General features: G+C 40.2%; 3 long non-coding RNA genes across 4 annotated transcripts in view; 2 read left to right on the forward strand and 1 right to left on the reverse strand.

Annotated features, from left to right (window-relative positions):
• Positions 1 to 12,151, forward strand: part of LOC140134215 (uncharacterized) — a 32,952-nt gene extending 20,801 nt beyond the window's left edge. Inside the window, exons 3-5 of one of the 2 annotated variants that reach the window (XR_011856129.1) lie at positions 999 to 1,077; positions 11,738 to 11,797; positions 11,896 to 12,151. This is a non-coding gene — a long non-coding RNA (uncharacterized lncRNA). The remainder of the gene's footprint in view (positions 1 to 998; positions 1,078 to 11,737; positions 11,798 to 11,895) is intronic. The other variant, XR_011856130.1, reaches the window with a different exon arrangement.
• On the reverse strand, positions 8,924 to 23,263 carry LOC140134214 (uncharacterized). The gene is made up of 3 exons (XR_011856128.1): positions 23,098 to 23,263; positions 22,647 to 22,798; positions 8,924 to 9,086 (listed from the first exon to the last, which is right to left on the reverse strand). It is a non-coding gene; the product is annotated as an uncharacterized lncRNA (long non-coding RNA).
• Positions 18,256 to 22,967, forward strand: LOC140134213 (uncharacterized). The gene is made up of 3 exons (XR_011856127.1): positions 18,256 to 18,613; positions 20,546 to 20,946; positions 21,856 to 22,967. It is a non-coding gene; the product is annotated as an uncharacterized lncRNA (long non-coding RNA).
• Positions 23,264 to 24,960: the final 1,697 nt, after the last annotated feature.

A 24,960-nucleotide genomic window follows, 5' to 3' on the forward strand; every position in this document is an offset into this window, starting at 1 on the left:
AGATATGTAAAACATCTCAAATGGAGCATTTTGATCATGCATTGGGAATTGATATTGATATTTTTATTTGTTAATTTTTCCCTTCCTCAACCCTCGTAGAGGGTGTGGATAGTGATGTGAATCCCCTAAATAACACCTTATTTTTTCTATTGGTCGTTGACTTACATATTGTATGTTTAAATACTCATATTTTAAATTTGTCAGACTATGACTAAGAGCGGTTAGCTTGAAACGCATCAGTGTGTTATGTGAATGTGGATTTTATGGCTCTAATAAAGTACTAATCATTCGCAAGAGTCGAAGTGCTGGAGGATATCTTTTCTGTGTTTCATTAGGAATTGATAGGTTCCCAGTTGAACATCTAATACATCATCTATTTATTGGACGTATTATTTAATAAAGGGGATTTTGCAAGTTAAGTAAAAATCCTATTCTCTTCCTTTTTATGCATTCATTGACATTCAAGTAGTGATTTTATACTTGGTCATATGAGAGTAGGGAATTTCTGTCAAATATTTCATAGTTCAACCTAATGTTCTGGATTTTCTCAAAAGAAAAGAAGCTGCCATAGTCAATTACACTACCACAATTGACAAGGCCGACTCAGTTCATTCACAATGGCTCATTCCCAAACGTGTCCATTCAAGTAGAAGTGACAAGACATGTGAAGAAATCATTAAATGCATCAGTAATGTTAATTTATTGAACTCTATAATTTTTTTTTTAAACCTTCAGTATTTTCAGTAATTTTTGCTTCAAAATACTTATAAACACATTAGATAGCTCGGTGTACATATAGCTACTTGTTCCCCTAATAGAGAGCTGGAAAGTTCAAGCAGCACACATAAGTCAAATCAAATACGGCGGGTGCAGGCTGTTAGGACTGGGTGGAGGTCCTCCATTGGTATAAAACTTGAAAGTAAGCAGCACTCCAACATCCAATAGTGGTAAAAAGTGGTTTTCTTTTTATTCTTTTATTCTTTTTATTCCCCTAATAGTTACATCTCCGTGAGCTCTCCGGCTGGTGCTCTCCGTGATGTCAGCAGCAGCTCGGGAGCTGCTCGGGCCGTTGGAATGGTGAGTACTGAGTTAATTTTTTTTACAGGCTGGCTGGCTATCTTACTACAGGCGGCTGGATGGCTGGCTATCTTACTACAGGGGGCGGGCTGGCTGGCTATCTTACTACAGGGGTCTGGCTGGCTGGCTATCTTACTACAGGGGGCTGGCTGGCTGGCTATCTTACTACAGGGGGCGGGCTATCTTACTACAGGGGGCTGGCTGGCTATCTTACTACAGGGGGCTGGCTGGCTGGCTATCTTACTACAGGGGGCTGGCTGGCTGGCTATCTTACTACAGGGGGCGGGCTATCTTACTACAGGGGGCTGGCTGGCTATCTTACTACAGGGGCTGGCTGGCTATCTTACTACAGGGGGCTGGCTATCTTACTACAGGGGGCTTGCTGGATATCTTACTACAGGGGGCTGGCTGACTACCTTATTACAGGGGGCTGGCTGGCTATCTTACTACAGGGGGCTGGCTGGCTATCTTACTACAGGGGCTGGCTGGCTGGCTATCTTACTACAGAGGGCTGGCTATCTTACTACAGGGGGCTGGCTGGCTATCTTACTACAGGGGGCTGGCTGGCTATCTTACTACAAGGGGCTGGCTGGCTATCTTATTACAGGGGTCTGGCTATCTTACTACAGGGGGCTGGCTGGCTATCTTACTACAGGGGCTGGCTGGCTGGCTATCTTACTACAGGGAGCTGGCTGGCTATCTTACTACAGGGGGCTGGCTGGCTATCTTACTACAGGGGACTGGCTGGCTATCTTACTACAGGGGGCTGACTGGCTATCTTAGTACAGGGGGCTGGCAGGCTATCTTACCACAGGGTGCTGGCAGGCCATATTACTACAGGGGGCTGGCTGAATATCTTAATTCAGGGGGATGGCTGGCTATCTTACTACAGGGGGCTGGCTGGCTATATACTACAGGGGAAGGCAAACTATATACTACAGGTGGCTGGAAGGCTATATACTACTGGGGGCTGACTGTATACTACAGGGCCTGGCAGGCTATATACTGGGGAGGCTGTGACCAATGCACTTATACTCAAGTCCATAGATTTCTCTAGTTTTTTGTGTTAAAATTAGGGGTCTCGGCTTATACTCAGGTCGGCTTATACTCGAGTATATAAATGAATGATGATATTTTGCAAAAGTTTTGTGTTTGTTCTCTATAGTTTTAGAATATAGGTAAAAAGTTAATGTTGTTAACATTGTTACAAGGCCAAATTTGCATGCATTATGTCTGCTTATATCTGCTTTCTTATGATCCCTTAGCTTGTCCTCCTGATTGTCCCTTTTGTCTATATATTTGGTACTTTGAAGCCCTCTAGGTTTTGACATTGCTCTGGCGACTTTTCTTAATAGTCTTTATCTTGTCCTCATCTGTTGTTATCACTAAGATTTAAGCAGGGACTGTCACACAGTTACTGGCCACCGCCTAGGGTGGTTTTAAAGGACATCTACCACCAGGAAAAGGGATTGTAAACCAAGCACACAGACATACTGGTGTGCACCCCCCCCCCCCCAGCAGGATTTGCTCTTCTTTGAGCTTTTTTTGCTGTTGTTATTTTTAATGCTTTAAAGATTATGCAAATGAGCCTGATGGGCTCCAGGCTCCATAAATACATATGGAGCCTGGAGCCCCTCAGACTCATTTGCATAATTTTAAAAGCCCTTTTTTGTAAAAACCAGGCCATAAGAAGCTAAAAGAATAAAGATCATGCAAGAAAACACAACAATATGTCTTGGTTTACTATCCTTCATCCTTGTAGTAGATGTCCTTTAAGTAAGTAGGTACACACTCTGTGTCCATCTCTCCGCTTCCACATTATGGAGCCCTCCAGTAATAGATACAATCAATGTAATATTCTCACATATTTCCAAAATTATTTTGGCTATATTCCACCTTTAAGTAAAGCTGAGCCAATTGTAGCGTGAGGTCCTCTAAAAAGAGAAAACAGAAGAATGAGCAAATATATATATAAAAAAACAGTGCAGCCTTTCAGGCTATCCATCAGACATTTACATTGGATCAGCACTGACAGGCAATTAGGCTTTTGGTGCAGAATTGCACTTTTGAACAAACAATAAGAGTAGAAAAATGAGATGCAAACCATGTTATAAAAATATAAAACCTCTGCTGTTTTAACATATTAGAACTACTATTTCTATTAAACAGCTCAACACATTTTGTTTTTACAGTATATTAATTTATTGCAATTGACCAGGAAAATAGATGATCTCATTTACTTTACAAGTTTTTTTTGTGAAAACTATTTCTATTTTAACCCCTTAACAATCAGAGCATTTTAGGTATAATTTTAATTTGATAACACCATAACATTTTAGTATTTTTCCTTCAACAGAGCCTAGCGAAGGCTTGGTTTTGCATGATCATGTGCATTTTGTAATAGCTTTATTTTAGTCTCCCGTGAATTGAAACTGGTAGTTTTGGGGTGTAAAAGCTGATTAGTTTCTTAAAAACAAGCAATATGTATAGGTCTTGTCTAGGTAGAGAAGGGGGTGCAGGCCCTAGACCAGTCATGGCCAACCTTTTGGAGAACGCGTCCCCAAACTACAACCAAAATCCACTTATTTACCGCAAAGTGCCAACGTGGCATTTTAAGCAGTAACTTACTGCTACCTGTTCTTCCACATCTTTCATTCGTATCGGCCGCCTGAGGCCAGCAATATAGTTGAAAGAAGGAGGGAAAATGTAGTCTCTCGTTGTAGCTTCTCTCCAGGGCCTCTCTGTAGAGAAAGAATGGTGGGTCCAGCAGGATGAGCTTCAAAGATAATGCAGTTCTGTTAACACCTTCTCACTTTTCCCGCAGTTCCAAACAGCCAATGAAGTGTGGCTTCAGTTGCCTGGTAATGCAGGAAGATTTGGTCCTATTTGGTGAACTCTGTCCTGGGTCGATGGTCTGAGTGCCCAGAAAAATGGCTCTGAGTGCCCCCCTTCCCTAGACTCACCTACAACCCCTGACACCTACCTAGCAAGCCTCAAAACCATATTCATCTAGTTGAAAATCCCTACACTGACTGCTGGACAGAGCTGCAGAGGAACCTGGTGAGGTTCAATCAATTACATTAAAGCAGAAACTTAGCTACAGTTCACACACATCGGATAATCAACACCTTCTAAGTCATATTCTCTGGACAGAATACAATGATGGCACATATGCTACAGATTTCTTTTTTTTTTGTTAGATTTCCTTTGTAAGAAACAGCACCATGTTGAGTATTATAGCTGCAAAATAAAACTATTCAATATCTCCCAAGCAGCCTGTTTGTCCAGTAACTTATACAGAAGTCAACAGGAGCCAACTCTGCAGTTGTGACTCCAAGTAACTTGACGCTTACTTAACGTTGTTCTGCTCTGAATAAAGAATGTGCCAATTTGATCAAAAAAGAAGCAAAGAAACGGCACTCGCCAAAAACAACCTCTTTATTCAAAAACAGCCATGTAGCAGAGAGGTTAAAAGCCGGACATCAGCTTGACAAAGCGCAGGATTGTGCGAAACGTCCCATTGGCACCCGATGCTGTCTGGCATTAAACCTCTGTGATACTTTGCTGTTTTTGGTGAGTGGTGGTTCTTTGCTTTATTTTATGGTGTTCACCAACCCTGCATGTACCATCCCCCATGGTGAGACTTTGATTGCCATAGCAGAGATTGGCCATCGATATATAAAATACTGGCTAACCCCTTAGGTTCCCTATGACTTAAGGGCCATTTGCATTTGTGGTGAGAAGCAGCATTTTACATGGCCTTTTAAAGAAAAGAAAAGAAATGTGAATAGCACAGCTGCTAAGTAAACTTCATTTTGTGTCAGAGCCATATTATTTCTGTAAGACAAAGGGATTTTTCTTCTTTTTATAGTTTCTTGAGTATATTGATTTTAAAGGTAATGTGTAAAATAGGACAAAATCAAGTCCTAAGTTTAACTTAATCATTGCAAAGAACCTAGTGATTGCGAAAGGCCTCACAAAGCCCTCATTGTACTTTCTAATGCCTCCTGCTTTCCAACAATGTCTGAAGCTTGTTCACTCTTATAAAGGACTTAAATGGCCCTGATTACAGTAATCTGTAGAAGCATTATTACCCTCTATAACTTTACGTCCTTCACTTTGATAATAAGGTTTAATCACACACATAATAAAATATGTTAAAATTAAAGCTCGGCACATTAAAATGCTAATATTGAAGTCTAATTGTTTTGAAAGTTTCTGCCTGACATAAAAATTCTCATTTTAAACAAATCACCATAATTTTGGTTTTGAAAATCATTAGAAGCTTGGTTGGAAATATTACACAAGCTGTCAGCTGTCAGTTAGGGTATGAAATATCCTATTTAGAACTAACTTCTTTATATCAAACCTACAAAAAAAATGTCCCCCAAAGTCATGTGAAAATGAGAGAGATTAGTCAACTTTAGAGGCTTCAGTGGCGTGTCACATCAGATGCCCCTATCTTTGGTTCTATAGTATTTAGAACAGTGAAGGACAACCTTTGCTGAGCAGTAACTGAGTACAGGGGCAGCCCATTGAGGTCTTGCCAGGGTTAACTGTCTCTGATGAGGTGCTCTCCACACACAGTATGGTATGGCGGGAATATGTATAAGCTATGCGAGAGTACATCAGGGCATACATACAAATTCAGAGTGTATGAAGGTAAGCACTCCAGAATAGTGCTCCTGGGTATTACTGCAAAGGCTGTGTGTAATTTGCTGCACCCACTACCGGACAAGGATTACCACCTTTACCTGGACAATTTTTAAACCAATATTATACTATTTACTTGCTTCCAGAAAAAAAACATGCATCATGCTTTTGGGGTATATTTCTCCAGTGGCATGAGCTTGGCACAGGATGCCATGATGGATATTTTTTACTATGCGCTACCCACATAATGATTTAGCATTTTAACCTCTTAAAGACACCTCATTTTCACCTTAACCCCTTTCCGATGTGTGCCGTAATAGTACAGCATGAGCTGGGTACGGGTACATGGAGAGGGCTCATGGGCTGAGCCCTCTCCATAGCCGGTAAGTCTTTGCTGCATATAGCTCATCTCATTTTCCCCCATTCATTACAATGTGTGATTTTCACATTTTAATGAATGAGGTAGAAAATCCCCATATACTGCCATACAGTAGTATGGCAGTATATGATAGGATCGATCAAACAACCTAGGATTAAAATACCCTAGGGGGTCTGAAAAATAGTGAAAGTAAACATTTTTAAAAGTAAAAAAAAATTATAATAAAAAACCTAAAAATCCAAATCACCCCCTTTTCCCTAGAACTGATATAATTAAACAGTAAATATCATAAACACATTAGCTATCGCTGCATCTGAAAATGCCTGATCTATCAAAATATAATAACAGTTTTTCACTGCGTTTAACCCTGTAACAGAAAATAGTGTCCAAAGTAAAAAATGGCACTTTTTTGCCATTTTGAAAAATATAAAAAAAAGGTCGTACAGTCCCACCAGAATATGGCAAAATCAAAGAAAAAAATTGTACAGGAGGTTTTAATTTTTGTAACTGTATGAAAACATTATAAACCTTTACAAATTTGGTATCCCCGTGATTGTACCGACCCAAAGAATAAATTAGACATGTAATTTTGGTTGCACATTGAAAGCTGTAAAATCCAAACCCACAAGAAAACGGGGCAAATGCATTTTTTTTACCATTTTCACTGCGTTTGGAATTTTTTTCCTGCTTCCCAGTACATGGCATGGAATATTCAATACCATTACTATGAAGTGCACTATGTTAAGCAGAAAATAAGCCATCACAGAGCTCTTTATGTGTAAAAATAAAAAAGTTATAGATTTTTGATGGTGGGGAGTGAAAAATGGAAATAAAAAACAAAAAAGGGCCAGGTCCTTAAGGGGTTAAGGACCCAGTCTGATTTTTCAAATCTGCCATGTGCCACTATATATATGCAATTATAATAAATATTATATTAGAATTCTTTAACTTACCATGGTAATTATCAGATTGTTTTCTCGTGACATGCTGTACTTCACATTAGTGGTATATTTTGGTTTAAATGTTTGAAATGTTTTTGTTTAGTTTCTCACAAGCCATGTAACCACTTTATGGGCCCATGACAGAGCTCAGAAGGGAAGGAACGCCATCACGTTTTTGCTGGGCAAATTTAGCTGAAACTAATTTTAGGACCTATGATGCATTTGCTGAGCCTATAACAAACCACAATAAGAGAAAACCCTAAAAGTGACCCCATTGGAAAACTAAACCCCTCTTGGAGTATAGTAACAGTATTTTGGGGTGGCTTTACCTCATCAATTACATTTTATTAACTTTCTTGGAGGGAAAATACATTCTGATACTGATTTTTTAGTTTAGATATTTGTTGTATACATTGTATAGCAAAGATACCATGTTAATTTTCTTATATGGGTCAGAATTATCCCACTTAGATAGCTTTTTTACATTTGAATAATTTTGCAGAATAAAAATGCATTTAGAGAGAAAAATCACTTGCTTTTGCATCGCTGCCTTCTAAGTGGAGTAATATTTAGATTTTCTTGTTGATTGAGCTGGAATAAGGGTTCTTTTTTGTGAAATAAGTTGTACATTTTATTGGAATCATTGTGGTGTAAATGTGACATTTTGATCACTTTTTATTGCTTTTTAGTTTGGTTGGATGCGTAAAAATCCTTATTTTTGGCATGTTTTTTTTTACGGTATTTGCTGTACAGGTTTAGTAATTATTTTATTTTTTTGTACAGGTTGTTGCAGAAGCGGAGATAACTTTTATATTTATTATGTGTGGGAGTTTTATAATATATTTAGCATTTATGGAACTTTTAGCATTTTTTTTAATTTTATTTTTTTATTTGTAAATAAATATACACTTTATACAATTTAAAAAAAAATCATTTCTGTCCCACTCTAGTACTTTAACAAGCGATCATCTGATGGCTTGTTCAAAGTAATACACTGTAATACTGGTGTATGATGGTGATTTATTGTGATTTATTGTTGAAAACAGGATCTGTCACTCAGCAGCTGAAGACAGACCGGGGGTCCTTCTTCGAAAGCACACCCTGAATGCGCACCTTCTGTGTTTTCTACGGGGCATGACATTTAGATTTTTTGTTAATTGAACTGTATTAGGACTCATTTTTTTATGATGAAGCTGTACTTTTTATTGGAATCATTGTGGTGTAAATGTGACTTTTTGATCACTTTTTATTCCTTTTTATGTTAGGTTGGATGCACAAAAATCCATATTTTTTGAGTGTTTTTTAATTGTTCACTCTACTGGTTTAATATTAATTATTTTATTTTATTGTATGGGTTGTTAGGAACGTGACAATATATTATACGTACTGTTTGTGTGCTGATTTTCACTTTTTATATGTAGGAGTTTGGTAATTTAAATGCGGCATTTAGGAGACTTAAAAAATATTTAAAAATAAAAAGTAACTTTTTTTTCAATTTTTTTACTACTTTACTACCGCCTTACTCATGTATGGCGGTGGATTAGATAGTCAGCCTATGCAGATGCCCGGATCTGGCCCGCACCCCGGACCTGCCATTCAGATGATCGAGGACATATGCAGAAACCCCATTGGCACTAAGGTGCCTAAAGGGTTAAACAGCTGGGGTCGCAGCTATTGAAATCCCTGTTGTTACCACGTGAGCTAGGCTGTCGCATACAGCTTGGCTCCTGTACTGCTGTCACCGTCCGGGCGTGAATTAGCCGCTGACCTGGACGTACATTTCCACCCTGGGTCGTTATGGGGTTGAATATAGTACAGGCTACTGTTTGATATTTGAATGTGAACTTTAATTGAAATTTTTTTGTGTGTCTTTTTTTCATGTGGGGTGTGCTTATTAAACAGATGTTGAAGTGGTGGAATGGGGAGCAATATACTTACTATTTAATTGTTTAATAATAATGATAGTATTTTACTGGATAACCATCATAGACATCAGTCTTGCTCTGTTCAATCCATTTTCACATTAAACTTTATATCTGGTGATGAAATAAACCACAAATTACCATATTTATATACAAGTTATAGAAATTCTTTCACAGGAGAAAGCTAAATGTTTATTCCAAGGCTTCCTGGTGGCATTGAAGTCATTGATCATAATCTTTTACCGTACTTCAGTTACATTTACTTGCAAATAGATTTTTGTGACAGAAAAATCAAGGCCAACTTGTTGTTGGAATCTCATTCAGGAGGTATTAAACAATGACTGAGATTTCTTTAATATAAGAAATCTTCCTAAACTTTATACTTTTAAAGAATAGAATTTGAGGTGTCTGAGTTCTTCTATATACGTAATTCATTGCTCTTTCAGACCTTTACTAACCAATCTATAATTCAATGGATTATGGCCTTAGAATAGGTTCTTAGACATCATTATCCAATAAATAAAGGGTTAATAGACAACCCTAAACTACATAGTAACTATAAGGCACCCAAAACAAACTTGTTATGATACATCATTTTTTGCATCTATTCCTTTGTTTCTGACAATGTTCATCTTTCCCCGGCTTTAGTAGCTAATATAGTAGGAATGGCTGCCCTTGTGTTGTGTTGCTACTCCCTCCTGATGTAATATATTCTGTGTATAGAGTTTCTGAAATAGAAATGGATCATGTAATTGGAGAAGACTCATAGACAGCAGCAGGATTTATGGAGAATGAAGATGACCTTTGCGTTCATAAAAACCATGTAGAGATATACAATATATTGTTACCACGAAGGCCTGCTTTAAACAATAAACAGTGACTACTTTTCACCCATATGCCAAAAATATCCTTGAATACAAAGAAATCTCTTAAATATTGCTAAAAAAATTTAAAAGGGTCCTAGAGGGATCTCACAAACCCAATAACATGCATACTAGATTGTAGATTGTTATACTTAGATTGCCAAATTTCTTGTCTGGAAGGATTTTCCCCCTAATAGTAAAAGTATTAGCTTCTCCCTTATGGAGTTGTTTGCCTTATTCTGGACCATTATGTAAGGTAACAGGTTTTACTAGGCAAACTCTCACAGATCCCTCCAGTCTGTGCCAGGCCTTCCAAATCCCACTCATCCACAAAGCCATGCACAATGCCACATCTTCCTATCTCTTCTCCATTGTCTCAATCAATCATCCAACCCAGGATTTTTACCCTTCCATTGATCTAAGATTTTTCTGAGCTGTACCAATTCTCTGGAATGCCCTCCTGTGTCACCCCTTCCTACTCATAGTTTGTTCGAAATAGTCTTTCTAGCCCATTTGTGGTGGTAGATATCATTAATGATGTACATTCAGCACAGCTTTCCCCATTTGTTTGTGTGTTGGGATGTATAGAGGGCCAACCAACTACAGAGGCAAGCAGTGGCCCGCTTATTATATGTGGCACATAAACTAATTGCCCAACACTGGCTGGACTGGTCAGAATTTGTTTTATAAGGCCAATGGCTAATCCTGTTGGAGAAAGGATCTTTCACAAACGTGGGGCTATGAAGAAATTAAAAAAAAATTTGGTTGCCATGGATAGACCCTGGCTTAGCTTCTAGAGAGCTAACCTGCTACCAACTTTGTCTCATATGATTTTATATATTACAATTTACATAGGATGTCTAGGCTGACCTCCGTTGCATCATGGGGTCCTCCACAGTTCTGGCATTTTAATCCTGGGTGTGTATATTAACAATTTTATGAGCTTATGGGATGCTCTGTTACCCTCCCATGGACCTGATTTTTATTTATCTAGAATGAGGAACGCTGTGACACTGCACATATTGATCATTTTTGGATGTAGTCCCTGTTGGGTTTGGAGTTCTTGTGTTTATGAATGTTTGTTTAATGTCTAAAAACTGAAAAAAAATCTCCATAAAAATATGCTGATAAAAAAAATATTGATTTGCTCTTTAGTTTTGCAATATAAAAATTACTAACCTTTAGCATTTAATATCCAGTCACCAAACAATCTTACATCATTTCACTGGGGTCAATTCTGCTTATGCAGTCATATACATTTCTATATGTAATGATACAATGAAAATAAAGCAGCTACCAAAGTGTCATGGAATTGAATACTTGCAAATCAACATCATGTTCTTTTTGTATGAGTTTTGATAAGCATCCCATTAACACAACATCACACTATTGGGTGAGAATGCAATTGAAGAACATGTTGCTATGGCTGTTTTATATTCTCAGTTTTCTTGTGGTTAAAAATGTCACCTTATAAGAAGTGAAATGAAAAGATTCTGCATTTATATGAAGTACCTAACATTCTGACACTGCATTTATTGTGAGCTCAGTTCAATGGATTTTGTTCCATAACCATAAAAAAACCATGTATACAAAGTGTCCTTACTCTCTAAATTGACTTCTCCTGCACCTTCTTTGCTCCTTGTCTTTTGCTGGAACAAGGTTCTGTAGATCAGTTCCCCTGGCTGGGAACCACACCTGGGTGTAATGTTCTGTGGAAGGCTCTTTGTTTGATTTGCTCTGAGCAGGGAATGTGTATACACAGTCCTATGGGAGAGCTGGAGGCATGCACCAATCAGCTCCTGGGGCGATGTCCAATCACGCCTTATATATCTGCTTGTTCATTATACCTGTGTGTGTAATTGACTTGGTCTTCTGGCTCCATTACAGTTTTCTATTTTTCAGACTTTGTGGTGTTACTTCTCACATGCAGCGCTCTGCAATCATCTCCAGGAGACAGACAAAGTGAGACCCACAGTCTGCTTATTTCCATGAGTGAAGTATTGTTATATGTTTAATGAATTTTTTTATTTTTTTATTTTTCATATATTTGCTAAATGCAGAAAACTAAGATGAGGCCAGACTATGGATGAAGATTGATAACAGAACCCTGTGCAGTGAAAGAATGTGGCCATGGCTGATATACGATACCACCCACTCCAAGAAGAAACAGAGCCTTTGTTCCTGCGATGATCATATTATATTTTACTAACCAATGAACTATGGACATTACTTCTTATCTTTGGCAAGCCAAGCCCAGGTGCAGCACATTGAAAGTTCTGTATAATCCTTTGTGACGTGAATAAAGTTACACACATCTGCCCAGCCTTTCATGGCATCAGTCGCAGAGATTTAGATATTATACCATACGTTGTCTTGGTCTGATTTCTTCTGAGCTCAACTCTGTGACTTTTATCAGTTATTAGAGAACCTGAGGTTGTGTGAACAAGGGCAAAACTTGACACATGCACCTGCTGCAGGTGAAGCTGATTGTACAGACTTGTGGTCTTGCTCCAGAGATGGACCATGGATTGGGAAATACACCCTCTTTACCCAGTCCAGCTCCAGTGGCCCCTTTTTCATCTTTTACATGGAGCCAGCCATGGAAGTTATCTGCCTTCCGCCACACATATTTCCTGGAGCTTAAGACACAGTGGACAGAAACCTAAGGGAAATATATTTTCTCTCAATGAGCTTCCCCCTTCCTATCTCACTGAAGATGGAAAGATAATTTTATTGATTAGGGGAGTACTGGATACCATACAACAAAACTATTGCTGTAGGCAATATACCGTATACACTGACCCCCAGAAGCAATTATTGTAAATGATAGATGTAGCAATCCCTTCACCATTTGATTATGTTTCATACAATTCCCATACCATGTCCACCTAAATATTTTTATTATAATTATATTTGGCATAAATAGATTAGATATAGTTCTTCCATAATTACGATAAAATCCTAAGGAGAAGTACCATCCACAATGCTCCCATAATTACTTTTACACTTGTCTTAAAGCTGCAAACACAAGATATTATTTTAGCCACTAGAAGAATAGTACTTGAGCACATGTATGGGCCATATTAAAAAGAATGCATACAACTGGCAGAGGCTCCGTGTATGGAAGGGGTCCTGCTTGTTGTTAACGGGCTTCCTTAAAGGTAGTTTAGAGGCACCGTATTCCTTTTGCCATCATGGAAAACATATTAACAAATTTCCCTAAGGAGAGTTCCCACTTTTTGTACCTAGTGTCTAGCTTCTCACTAAACTAAATCAGTTCCCTATAATACACAGTCGGGAATTATGATGTCATGGGGAGTGCTTTACAAGGTAGCGAAGAGGTAATTCCTTATTGCATCCTGGAAAATGTATTTGCTACATATTATCTATGTTGTAGAAACATAAAGTTATCTTTTTAGCAAATACAGTTTAAAAAAGTTACCGGTAGATTATAGGATGGTTAGGGTTCATTGTTTATACTTACTCTTTTACAAATAATTTGTTAAAATATGTATTTTCATGTTACTATAATGCCTTATGTTGCCTTTTTTGGAAAAACGTGGTTTATTGGTTTATATAGTGTGTCCCATACGCAAAGAGATACAGTATATTATTGTCTGCATATGCAGGTTTTATCTGGCAAAGATCCTGAAGACAGGCAGTCCCGATTTAGGAACTCAGACTAAGGCTACATTCACACCATGTATGCCCGCCGTACCGTAGTTCGGCGGGCATACATCGGCGCTGCGGAGAGGAGCAGGGGATGAGCGCTGCTCACCCCCGCCCCTCTCCATAGGAAGATACAGCGCACGGCGCCGTATCACGGGAAAAGATAGGACACGTCCTATCTTTTCCTGGGCTATGGAGCAGTACGGTGCCGCATGTGTGCTGCACCGTACCGCTCCCGTACAGGGCCGTGAGCCAATAGAAATGTATGGGGGACGTATATCGGCCGTACATACGTCGTCCGTACATACGTCGGCCGTATATACGTCCCCCATACATGTGTGTGAATGTAGCCTAAGAGATGGACCTTTCTGCCCACTGTGGCATATGGTGAAGCTCTCTGGATGCAATGATAAAAGGCAATTTGCAGGGTCTGCAGTGAAGCTTTTTTGTTAATCCTTGTTCCCATGACAAGCCAAAAATTTGGGGGGTCTGGAGTGACACTTACAAATTCAACTGAAGAACAAACCTACAGAACTTATCTTATTCCCTGGTAATGCCTGTACTCCTATGTTACCAGAATCTTTGGTGATATGTTCTATATAAATAATATCTATTTTCATTACTAATTAATCATTGTAGTTAACTTGTATAACATGATCCCCCACCATTATGACCAGGTTCACCTCACTATTAGCTATTTTGTATCTAAAAAAGTAAACATCTTTTCAAACCTTATATTTTCCCCATTACTAAACAATAGTGAGATGTAATTAATTTGCTGTCCTGAAGTTTTTACACCTCAGTGACCCGACTTTCTTTTCTGTTGATTGTACTCTTACTTTTCTTCTGCATTTCCTTTCTATTAATATTCCCTGTGTACCAGATCTAGAGCCATACTCATTTATCTTTATTTTTCAGTCAAATGAAATTCAGGCTTGAAGTCTTCTGCTTTACAACTAAAGCAAATCCTTGCTTCCAGCTGGAGTCCTCATGTGGAAGTGCATTGATGCTCCTAAGTATAATTAACTCCATTTATCTACAGATAATAAGTTAATTTTACATCTTCTGGAAAGTGAGATTTATTATTTAACATCACCCCTCTCCCCAAATGTATACTTATGATGAATATGGAGTTAAAAAGTGTCCACAAACCTCATTTTTGAAAATCAAACATGACCGTCAAGAGTAGATAAAGAACATGCATGTACTGCATTAGAAAATGTAAAATTTTAAAATAAAGAAGGCTCACTCTCATAGTGGGTGGAGGTGATGTGCACAAGAAGCTGTTCCAGATGTCTCAACCGGATATAATTAAATAAAATTTTTAATATTGATCTTCTGGCACCACCTAATTAAAATAGTTAATTAAAATAAAAATGTATTGCATACCCAAAAATTCACTGCTAAAAATAATTAGAAATGAGAAAATTATTTTTTACACCCGCAAGATTATTTAGCATGGGGTGTAGAAGGGACGATCTTTGCCCTAAGTTGATAAAATTTACTACCACTGTTGCACGTACTCTGCTTGTTTCCTCTTTGTGATGTCTATCTAAGCTTAAAGGGAACCTGTCATCAGCAATTACCAGCATATAGTCAAACAGCGTAACACATTCAAGTTTTTGTTTCTTTCATGGTCCAGTGTGGTGGCATTGTTCAGAAATTAAGAGATGTAAATTGAATGCAAGAAGTTAAGGTGGGGAGCTGTGAGCGGCACCTACTCTGAGATTGACAGTATCTGTTGGACTTCTGGAGATTTGGTTATTGATGTCTCTGGATGCAGGACCATCAATTACACTAAAGGTGCTTTCTGAGAAAGAGAGAGCTTGACCTCAGTGTTAAAATGTCCACCTCCTTGACTTTATACAACCAATTTCCTTTTCACTTCAAAGTTAATTTTCTGGATGATGCGACCACACTGGGTCATGAAAGAAACATGATCTTGAAGGTGTTCAGCAGCTTGACAACTTACTGGTAGTGGTTTATTAGGTCAAATTCTGCTGACACGTTCCCTTTAATATTTCAGAGAGTCATAGACTGACAGCGCTGAGGTTATTTCATGTAGCTAAGAAGCTTATTGCTTTTCATTGTAATGATGCTGAGTTTATTGCTCAAGTAGATCTTACATTACATTTGGATACATTTGTTTATCAGAAGAAAAATGCCCTCAAGAAGTTTGTTTTTTTATACACATTACTGTCACTGCTTACCTGTGACTTTCAAATACTATTGTGCTATGGGATATATTCTGTTCTGTAAAGGATTGTTGGGATTATTGCAGGGGGACTGAATTTTCACTGAGTTTTGGCAACCTCTCTTAGTCAGCCTAAAAGATAAAGAACTCACCAGGGGGGTGTCACACTTGTGGGGACAAGTGAAGGGAAAAGTCTCTGGACCCTCTGGACCACTGCAGAGGTTGATATCCAAGCCGCGGAGGCAGCCAAGGTAACTGATACAGGAAACAGTCCAAGCCTGGAATGATAGCAGGAATGTTGGTATGTGCTGAAGACACCGCTAGGCAGGAACGGACCGCAGGAATGGACCAAAAGGAAGCTAGGAGCTCAGGAAGGCAGGACCGCCACAGGAATGCAGGACCGCCACAGGAATACAGGACCCCCACGGGAAACCCAGGAACACGGAGGAACACTGCAGTACAGACACATAGAGGAATCCTGGAAACGCTGGAACACGGAGAAACACTAGGAAACACAGGAGGGATTTCACTTCAGGGATAATGACTCGAAGATCCAGCAGTGAGTAGCAATATGCAATAAGTTTGTTACTGCCTAGTCAGGACCGGAGCCAAGCCAGCAGCCAGGAGAGGTAAGTCTGGGCAGGGGGGTAACTGCGCTACCAGGAAGGGCACTGGTGTACCCGCGATCCTCATTACAGGGTGTGACAGAGGGAGCAGGGGATGTTCTCATTTATTTCGTTTTTTATTACCAGTATGTTTTTTTTTTTTTTTTGGTTAAAAAAAGGAGGCTTGTATAAGTCTTTAATAAATATGTATTTGATCAAAAAGAAATTAGATAAAATGTGACTATGGTACTTTAGATGTCAATTAAATATATAAAATAAATGTACAATGGTCTTTAGAAGATGTCTGAACAGGACCATAGTCCCTTGTTGTAGAGAGTTATCCTAACCTGGTCATTAAGTGCAATATATATTTGTGTATATACTTGTTATTCTCATACGTATCTGCACAACTTTAGGAATTACACATTTTTATGATCCTAGGTTTTCCTATGAGAAATGAATGCCTTAAGCATTATTAAGTATATTGTACATGAAATTAATATGTACTGCTCTGTACCGCTCTGTATACAGGGAAAAGATAGGACATCTTTATGGGGCATGCGCTGTGGATTGCTATGGAGAGGGGAGGGGTCACCCCTCCTCCTCTCCATCCCAGTTGACGTATGCCCGCATGGCTACGGCCAGAAATTTGTAAGTGTACATGGAGCCTTAGGATGTGTGAGGGGAATTGGAAAAAAGCTGCTTAAACACTGGTTCCTATGGTAGACTTGAAAAGGGAAGTTATTGTGAATTTTTTCCTGAGTGTCCCTCAGGTTGGGGGGGATATAGGGTAGGGTTTAAATAGCCAATGATAAGCTGATGGCTTTGTTTGTTTTAAAACTTAAATGTATAAAATGACCATGTATGTAAAGGCAGAGATTGCTGTAGATGTACAATATATTGTTTATTTGTTTTCTGTTCTTTTACAATAAAATAAATAAAAACAGTACCCATATAAAAGGTACTAGGAACTGCTTACTAAAGTGGGAGGGGCGGTCCGGGGGCGTTTCTATTGTACAGCGTGACAGTGTCTGCTTGCGTTATCGGAGGTTTCTGATAACGCTAGCAGTGTAGCAGTGTGGCATCTGCTGTAGCACTAGGAGCTGCTGACTTTAGTAAGTAGCTCCTAGTGCAGTGGTGGCGCACCTATGGCACTGGTGCCAGAGATGGCACTCGGAGGCATCTCTGTGGGCACAAGGGCTGTCTCCCAGGCACAGAGTTTGCCAGACATGGCATCTTCCTGCAGTCCAACTAGTGCCCTGCTATTTTAACCGGGCCCTTTCCTGTTTTTTCATGTCCATTTTTCACTCCCCGGCAGCCATCGCTGTGATAACACCCGCGATCGGTGCTAGCCCTAATCGCGGGTGTTACCGGTAAGCCTTTGCTGCAATAAGCCTTTGCTCCATGCAGCACGACCCGAGCGCCGCCCTGAATACACGGCGGGCGGTCGCGAACCGGTTAAAGTGACCCATCCTGTGCTGCTTTGTCCTGTACGAAGAGTGAAAAGGTGTGGACAGGGTCGCATTGGAGCTTAAAGATTCTGGTAGCAATAAGTTTGTTACTGCCTAGATTGCCATGTTGGCACTTTGGAAAAAGCTAGTGGTTTTTGGGTCTCATTTTGGGCACCTGATCTCTAAAAGGTTTGCCATCACTGTCCTAGTGCCTTTTAAATGGATGACAGGTCCTCTTTAAGAAAACTTCTCTCTGGGTAAGAGCTTATGTGTAACAACTGGGCCACCTAGTGGTCAGTTTGGTTATTTAGAGTGCAATGTTTCCTAATTTAAATATTTTGTTATTTATTTAATATGTTTGCTGTTTAACATCACCTAGCAGTAAGCAGGCTGTGCAAGGCTGGGTTCACATTACGTTTTCTGTATACGCTCTGTGTATACATCGGGAAAGATCCCAACGTATATGCTGAGCATTCTCATTACAGCACCAAGAAGGCTAAAGAAAGATTACCCAGCCTGTAGACTTTTGCCGCAAAGCTGAAAAAGAAAGTTTTTAGTCTCAGTAGTAATGGAGACAGTCTGCACCCTATAGACAGCTTTGCTACCAGCCTTGCCTGCCACCTGAGATGGATGTTCAGTCTGCTGTTAATGCTGTTCGCTGTTGGACAATAAACGGACTGTGATTTGGACCTTTCCATTTCCTTGTATATTCCTGGCTACCTGCTTACGGACTTCCCCTTTAACATCAGCCCAGAATCGGCTGTGAGTGCCCCAGGAGGAACCTTATCAGTGTGCAGCCCCCCCTTCTTGATTCGTCTCTGTCAGGCTTGACAGGAGTGGAGAGTACTTTGTACCGGAGGTAACTGCCATGACAACCAGCTTAGGCCTTAACAGTCCAACCGCTCAAATCCTGGATTACTATCTTTGCTATAATCCATTAGGCCCTAGTGGGCACGTTGCATAAGCTGCTTTGTATACTGTTTGCGTATTTGTTTATGTATTGTAAAGAACAAGATAAAGACCAGGCCCATATCATTTCATATTTGTATTGTTTTAGCTTTTAATGCTCGAATAGCATAAATAGTTGTGCATATTTATAGAAACTATTTTGTTCCAGTAGAACATGTCATTTATTTATGATCCCCTTCCTAACAGTTCCATATATATACACTGCAATCGGCACTGTTAGAGTTTGCATGGCTACGGAATATTTTGCCAATATAGCATGATTCCTGTATAGCAGTAAATAACAGCGAGTACCAGCATCAAAACATTAGACTCTGATAATAAAACCTTTTTTTGAAGGCGTTACTGGGCCAGACATTTCTTTGGATCAGGAACTGAGAGATTGGTGGATCTCCCGAGTATAGTAATGTTTATGAGTGAAACTAATATATAGACATAAAAATAAAACCTCCCTGCTCAAAAACACTGGATAGTCCCAAGAAGGTGATGAAAATGTAGCAGCAAATACCTCCTTCTCGTGTCCACAATTGGGAGTAGAAACTCACAAAGGAGATCTTTTCAAATACAAAAGCCGCAGACATACGATAACTCCTCCAGGCAGGAGCTGTAACTCTTCGCTCTTTCGTGTGTGCACCCCCATGTGGCGCCTCTGGAAACAGAGGTAATCCAAAATAAAGCCTGATTTATCAATAAAATCAACATTAAAAGGTCTACTTTTGGTGGAAAGGAGCCGTGATACAATAATACACGCTCACACATCTCTTTTATGAGTTTCTACCATGGATTGTGGACATTAGAAGAAGTTATTAGCCACTAAGTTTCCATCCTCTCCCTATTTGGGACGAACTAGCGTTTTTGTGAAGAGAGACTGTTTTATGTTTATGGATTTTACTATTTTGTGCTTTTGCATCGATTTCTCTTTGCTAGGTTATATCTGATATTACTACTCCAGTCTGGCAACATTTTAAACATACCTCCCAACTTTTAAGGAAGAGAAAGAGGGACAACATTTTTCCCGTAAGCCATGCCCCCTCACAAATTCCTTTTTAAATACATAAATTCACTATGAATCTTTTCCTTCAAATTTGTATTTTAAGCAGGTAAAATCACAGGATTCTATAAATCCTGATGGTAGGTTGAGGGTGCGTTCACACATTCAATTTTTCAGACGCAGTTTTTGAAGCCAAAAGCAGGTGTGGATCATGATGGGTGAGAACATAATTGAGGAGCTACTACTCCTGTTTTTTCACTCCACTGTCCGGTTCGGACATCAAAAACTACATCTGAAAAACTGTATGTATGAATTACACATTGTAATTATATCTAAACATGTGTTTGTTACAACATTAGAAATGGATATGCAACCTGGCAAAACCCTCTCCATTGCATTACAAAATGCAACATGTGAATGTAGCCTGAATGGAACTTGTTAGTAGAAATTGGCCTAATAAACCATGTGCAGTATGTTGTCCTCTTTCAGATTGTTCTTTAAGATATAGATGCAAATGATGTACAGCATGGTACAATGGTGTGGAAGTGCTTCCTGGTGTTCTGTTCCTTGGCCACGTTTATGGCCAGAGTCAAGCCTTTGTAAGAATATGACACTGCTTGAGCTCTTCCCGATTGTGGTGGCAGTGTAAATTTGCAGCCTGGCTATGGCAGGAACATCTGTTTCTGGACTGATAACTTTTTCGTGTTTATTGCATAAACAACTTATCTTCTTCTTCCATCCTGATTCTTTCTCTAATTCGCCACTTTTTGGTCTCAAAATGTCCCTGGCTGTTGTAATGCTGTTGCTGATGCTTTGTCTCGCTTTAATTGTCAGGAGTTCCAGTTATCCATCTTCTTTCTGTCAGGGTCGGTGGTGGCGGACTCACTGAACCACCGCAAGCGATGACGTAAGCTGACACCTGGGAGAGGAGTTTAAGTAGCACCCGGTATTCACGCGGCGGGATAACAGCACAGCATCGGAGTCGGGGATGCAACAGAAGGTCAAGGCAGGCGGCAGAGAATAGTAGTCAGGAACGTAGCAGGAGGTCACAATGGATAATCCACAGAATGTCATAAACGCTTTTTCAATGGCAATGAGGCACAAATGTCTGGAAAAGACCACAGGAAGAGGCAGGCTATTTATCAGGGCAGCAGCCGGCCAACGCCAATTTGACCCATCAAATTTCATGGAACGCATGCACCGGACCATTGGAGCCATTGCTGGTGCAAAAAGAGGTGAGTGACCCGGCAGCTAGCCTGGTGGGGCACAGGAAAGCACATGGGTGTGCCTGCAACCCGAGACATGGGTCGCAGGTGCACCCATGACACTTCCATCATCCCTACCAGATCCAAACTTGATCCAGCTGGTTTATGGTTTACTCGACCATGGACATGGCAGCATTGAGGTCACGTTACAATATTTGTTGACAATGAGGGAGGGTGAGGTTTCTGGTTCTGTTGGAAAGAGTCTCTGCCTATTTTCATCTTCTAGAATGGACAGATTCCACGAAGGTGTTAAAATGTTAAAAGCGTGGAAGTAGGAAGGAGTATTGGCTGGTGTCTTATAACCTTTGTACACAAGTTTAAGTTCGTAGTAGTGTAGTGAGTAACTCCATCCACAAGTCCTTATTGTTCTCTTTAACATTTAGTTTGTAATTTTTGGGGGCCTTTCATATTGGGGAGCTAATTCCCTCTAATTCTTCTCGGTGGAGTGTATTGCTGAGGAGCATTGTGGTGCTGGAGCCTGATGTGGTCCATATCCAGATTAGTAGGTCCAAGAAGGACATTTATTTATGATTGGAGGTTCTTGGCTCCCATTGCAGTCAGCATCAGTCCCTTTCTGTCCTTCTCCCTTGATGGCTAGATTTCTACCGCTATCCCTTCGTCTACCCATCATCATCTTTTAGTTCATGATGATGGGTCACTTCTTACCCCATTTCATTTTGACTCAGTTTTTAGGAAAGTTGGCTGGGGTTGTAGTCCTGTCTGAACACAGGGCACATTCTTTTCATATTGGGGTGGCTACTGAAGCCACCTGGTCTGGGTTTCCAGATGCCCAGGTTGTGCACATCGGGCCTTGTTTTTCTCGATATGTTTGTCCCAATTTGTTGTAGTAAGTTAGCCACTAATTTCTTTCTCTTTCAGGTGCTTCCCCTAAGAGCTTTTATCCCCCCTTGGTCTTCAGCGGGCTGAAGTGCACCTCTGGTGGCAGGAACCTCAGTTTCCACAGGATCAACACTGGGACATTCATCCAGCTGCTCCTGGAGACAGTGTGACTTGGTGTTTCTCACCTCGGTAATGTCGTTGTCTTTCTCCACCTGAGCTGTAGATGATGGAAATTTACCTGTGGTCAAGCTCCTGCTGCTCTGTCAGGATGGCACTCTCCTCACGGTCCCAGTACACACTCAATGACTGAGCCTTACTGAGCACATTTCTGGGGGTGATCCCTTATTTATATACTCTGCTCGGACACTCTCATAATAAGGTACCTCCTACATATACAGGTTCTACCTATCAACCTTAAAGTGGGTCTTGAACCTTAAAGTGCTACAACCAGTTTAAACACATGCATGGATAATGACAGTGTTAACACATCATAAACAGGGCAATTCAGTACAAAACATTACATTAGTGTACTGTTACCCTTTCAATTATATGGAGGGGCCCAAAGGTGTACTTTGGGACACTACACAAGCACAGGGCCCACTCTGCCAGTGGCCTGCCTCTCTACGCCCGCCTCCCCCTCCACACCCACATAGCTGTGCTCAAAAATGTACAATTATTTCACTGCTTAAACATCAGAAAACAGGGAAGCAGTGATATATCAACCATATGTTCCCAGGACTTTAATATTATAAACACATAGCTGTTAGTATAAATCTTTGTAAATAAAAATTCAAATATTTTTTTAAAGAAGATTCTGAGTGCTGGAATACCTTCGTTTCATTGTGCATCATCCAGTCAACCGGCAGGACTGCCTTTCCGTGCACCGAGAGCTAAGGAGGAATAGGACCTCGTCTATATTGAGGATGCAGCTTATGTGAGTGAGCGGTGGCTTTCTTTCTATTGTTTCATAAATCTTGTAAACCTGTATAGAAATATTTACTTCCGTTAAGATTTATTCTCTATGCATACAGTTATAAAGATAAATATATAGAAGCAACATGTTTTTCTGTTACTAAGTAGTAGAATAAATTAGAGAACAATACACAATTTCCCAAATGTCAAGGCCATTGTGTAGTCCTATGTAAAAATATCATAACATGAGTAAATAGCAGTATTTAAGCATATTTCTTAAATTGTTTATATTCTAAAGCACAGAATAAAAATGTAAATGAGATAATTGTAAAAGAGCACTGATCAATATTACAGAACACTTTCAGATACCTGCAAGTTATTGGTGACACCTGGTGCTAATTTCCTTAATTATCTGATAAACCGTATTTAACTGGCAGCCTAACTTTCAGTTAGTTACAAAAATGACTGAAACCCTCTGGCAGCAGGTTGTCCAGATGAAGGCCAAAAGGTGACCCACATAGCCATAGCAAAAGAAGTTGGTTGTTCCAAGTCTATGATTTCTAGAATGTTGCATCACAATATCACTAACTCATTCAAGTCCCCCAAGAAGGCTGGATAATGTGGAGAATCTTCATGGGTATTCCTTTCAATACCGCAGCTGGAATTGCTCACCAGTTCAGCACTGAGAAGGGTAAGGATTTGTTCCTTAGGAACTCTTATACAGTGTCTGGGCGTTTAAGAGCATTTTGATTGAAAATGGGGGACAATGCCCCATTTTGGAGGGTGTCATCCATATCCCATGTGAGCTCCTGGGACTTTGGCAATTACTCTAGCATCCCGAGAGCACTACTGAGACTCACTACTGGAGTTCCTGATATCTTCTGAAGCTGACATCACAGGCTCGTGTATGCGTATTGGCTCCTGTTCTACCGCAAACTTAAGGGATGAGCATTGTAGGGGCTATGGTGCCCCCCCCCCCCCCACACACACACACAAAGCACATGCCGTTGATCTACAAAATTCTTTAAGGACAAAGTTGGCCAGAAGAAGATCCAATATCACAGTGCCCTGGAGAATCTTCCACTGGAAATACTTGGGTAAGTAGATTGCTTTTGGTAGATTTCTTTTGAGGTTTCTGATCTATGAATGTTAAGTGTTATGTCATGTATAAGCATTAGAGATGAGCGAACACTAAAATGCTCGGGTACTCGTTATTCGAGACGAACTTTTCCCGATGCTCGAGTGCTCGTCTCGAATAACGAACCCCATTGAAGTCAATGGGAGACTCGAGCATTTTTCAAGGGGACCAAGGCTCTGCACAGGGAAGCTTGGCCAAACACCTGGGAACCTCAGAAAAGGATGGAAACACCACGGAAATGGACAGGAAACAGCAGGGGCAGCATGCATGGATGCCTCTGAGGCTGCCTAATCGCACCATTATGCCAAAATTATGGGCAACAGCATGGCCATGACAGAGTGACAGAATGAAGCTAGATAGCATCTAAAACATCCAATAATTGACCCTGACACTATAGGGGACGGCATGCAGAGGCAGCGGCAGCAGGCTAGAGAGTGTCATGGCGACATACCCTAAATGGACTCAGGCTTCAAACCAATGGGTGGCAGAGAGGAACCAAAGGAGGTGAGCAAGAAGCGCTCAAATAATATCGGTACATGATAAAAGTTTGCCAGTATATTTTGTGGATTACACAGCAGGGTGGCGACAAAGTTAACATGGAAGCCATGAAAACAACCCAAAATTCTGCCTGACACAGCTCGTTTGATAAGGGGACCATGTATGGAGGCAGTGAACTAGTAGTAGATTAAAGGTGCTGCAGTTAAAACTATGTTAGTTGGATCTTGGCATGGAGCTGGCGCTCCGCTGCCAGGCGAGCTTTCGCCAATCCAAGCCCCTGTCTATAGGCTACTCCCCAAACAGCACTTCTAAGAACCTTTTGTATAAGATCAAGTGTAGTAGCGTTCTTATAAGTTTAGGATATGGCGGGTGAGGGGAATGTAAACAGATGCGCAAGAAGCGCTGAAATAATATCCCTAAATGGTAAAAGTTTGCAAGTATATTTTGTGGATTACACAGCAGGGTGGCGACAAAGTTAACAACTTTGATGTGGAATGCCCTGTAATAGCTCTTGGGCGGTGTGCCTTTTATCGCCTAGGCTCAGCAGTTTCAGCACCGCCTGCTGTCGCTTAGCGACGGCACTGCTGCTGTGCCTA

The sequence above is a fragment of the Engystomops pustulosus genome, chromosome 5 (assembly GCF_040894005.1).
Source record: "Engystomops pustulosus chromosome 5, aEngPut4.maternal, whole genome shotgun sequence".
NCBI lineage: Eukaryota > Metazoa > Chordata > Amphibia > Anura > Leptodactylidae > Engystomops > Engystomops pustulosus.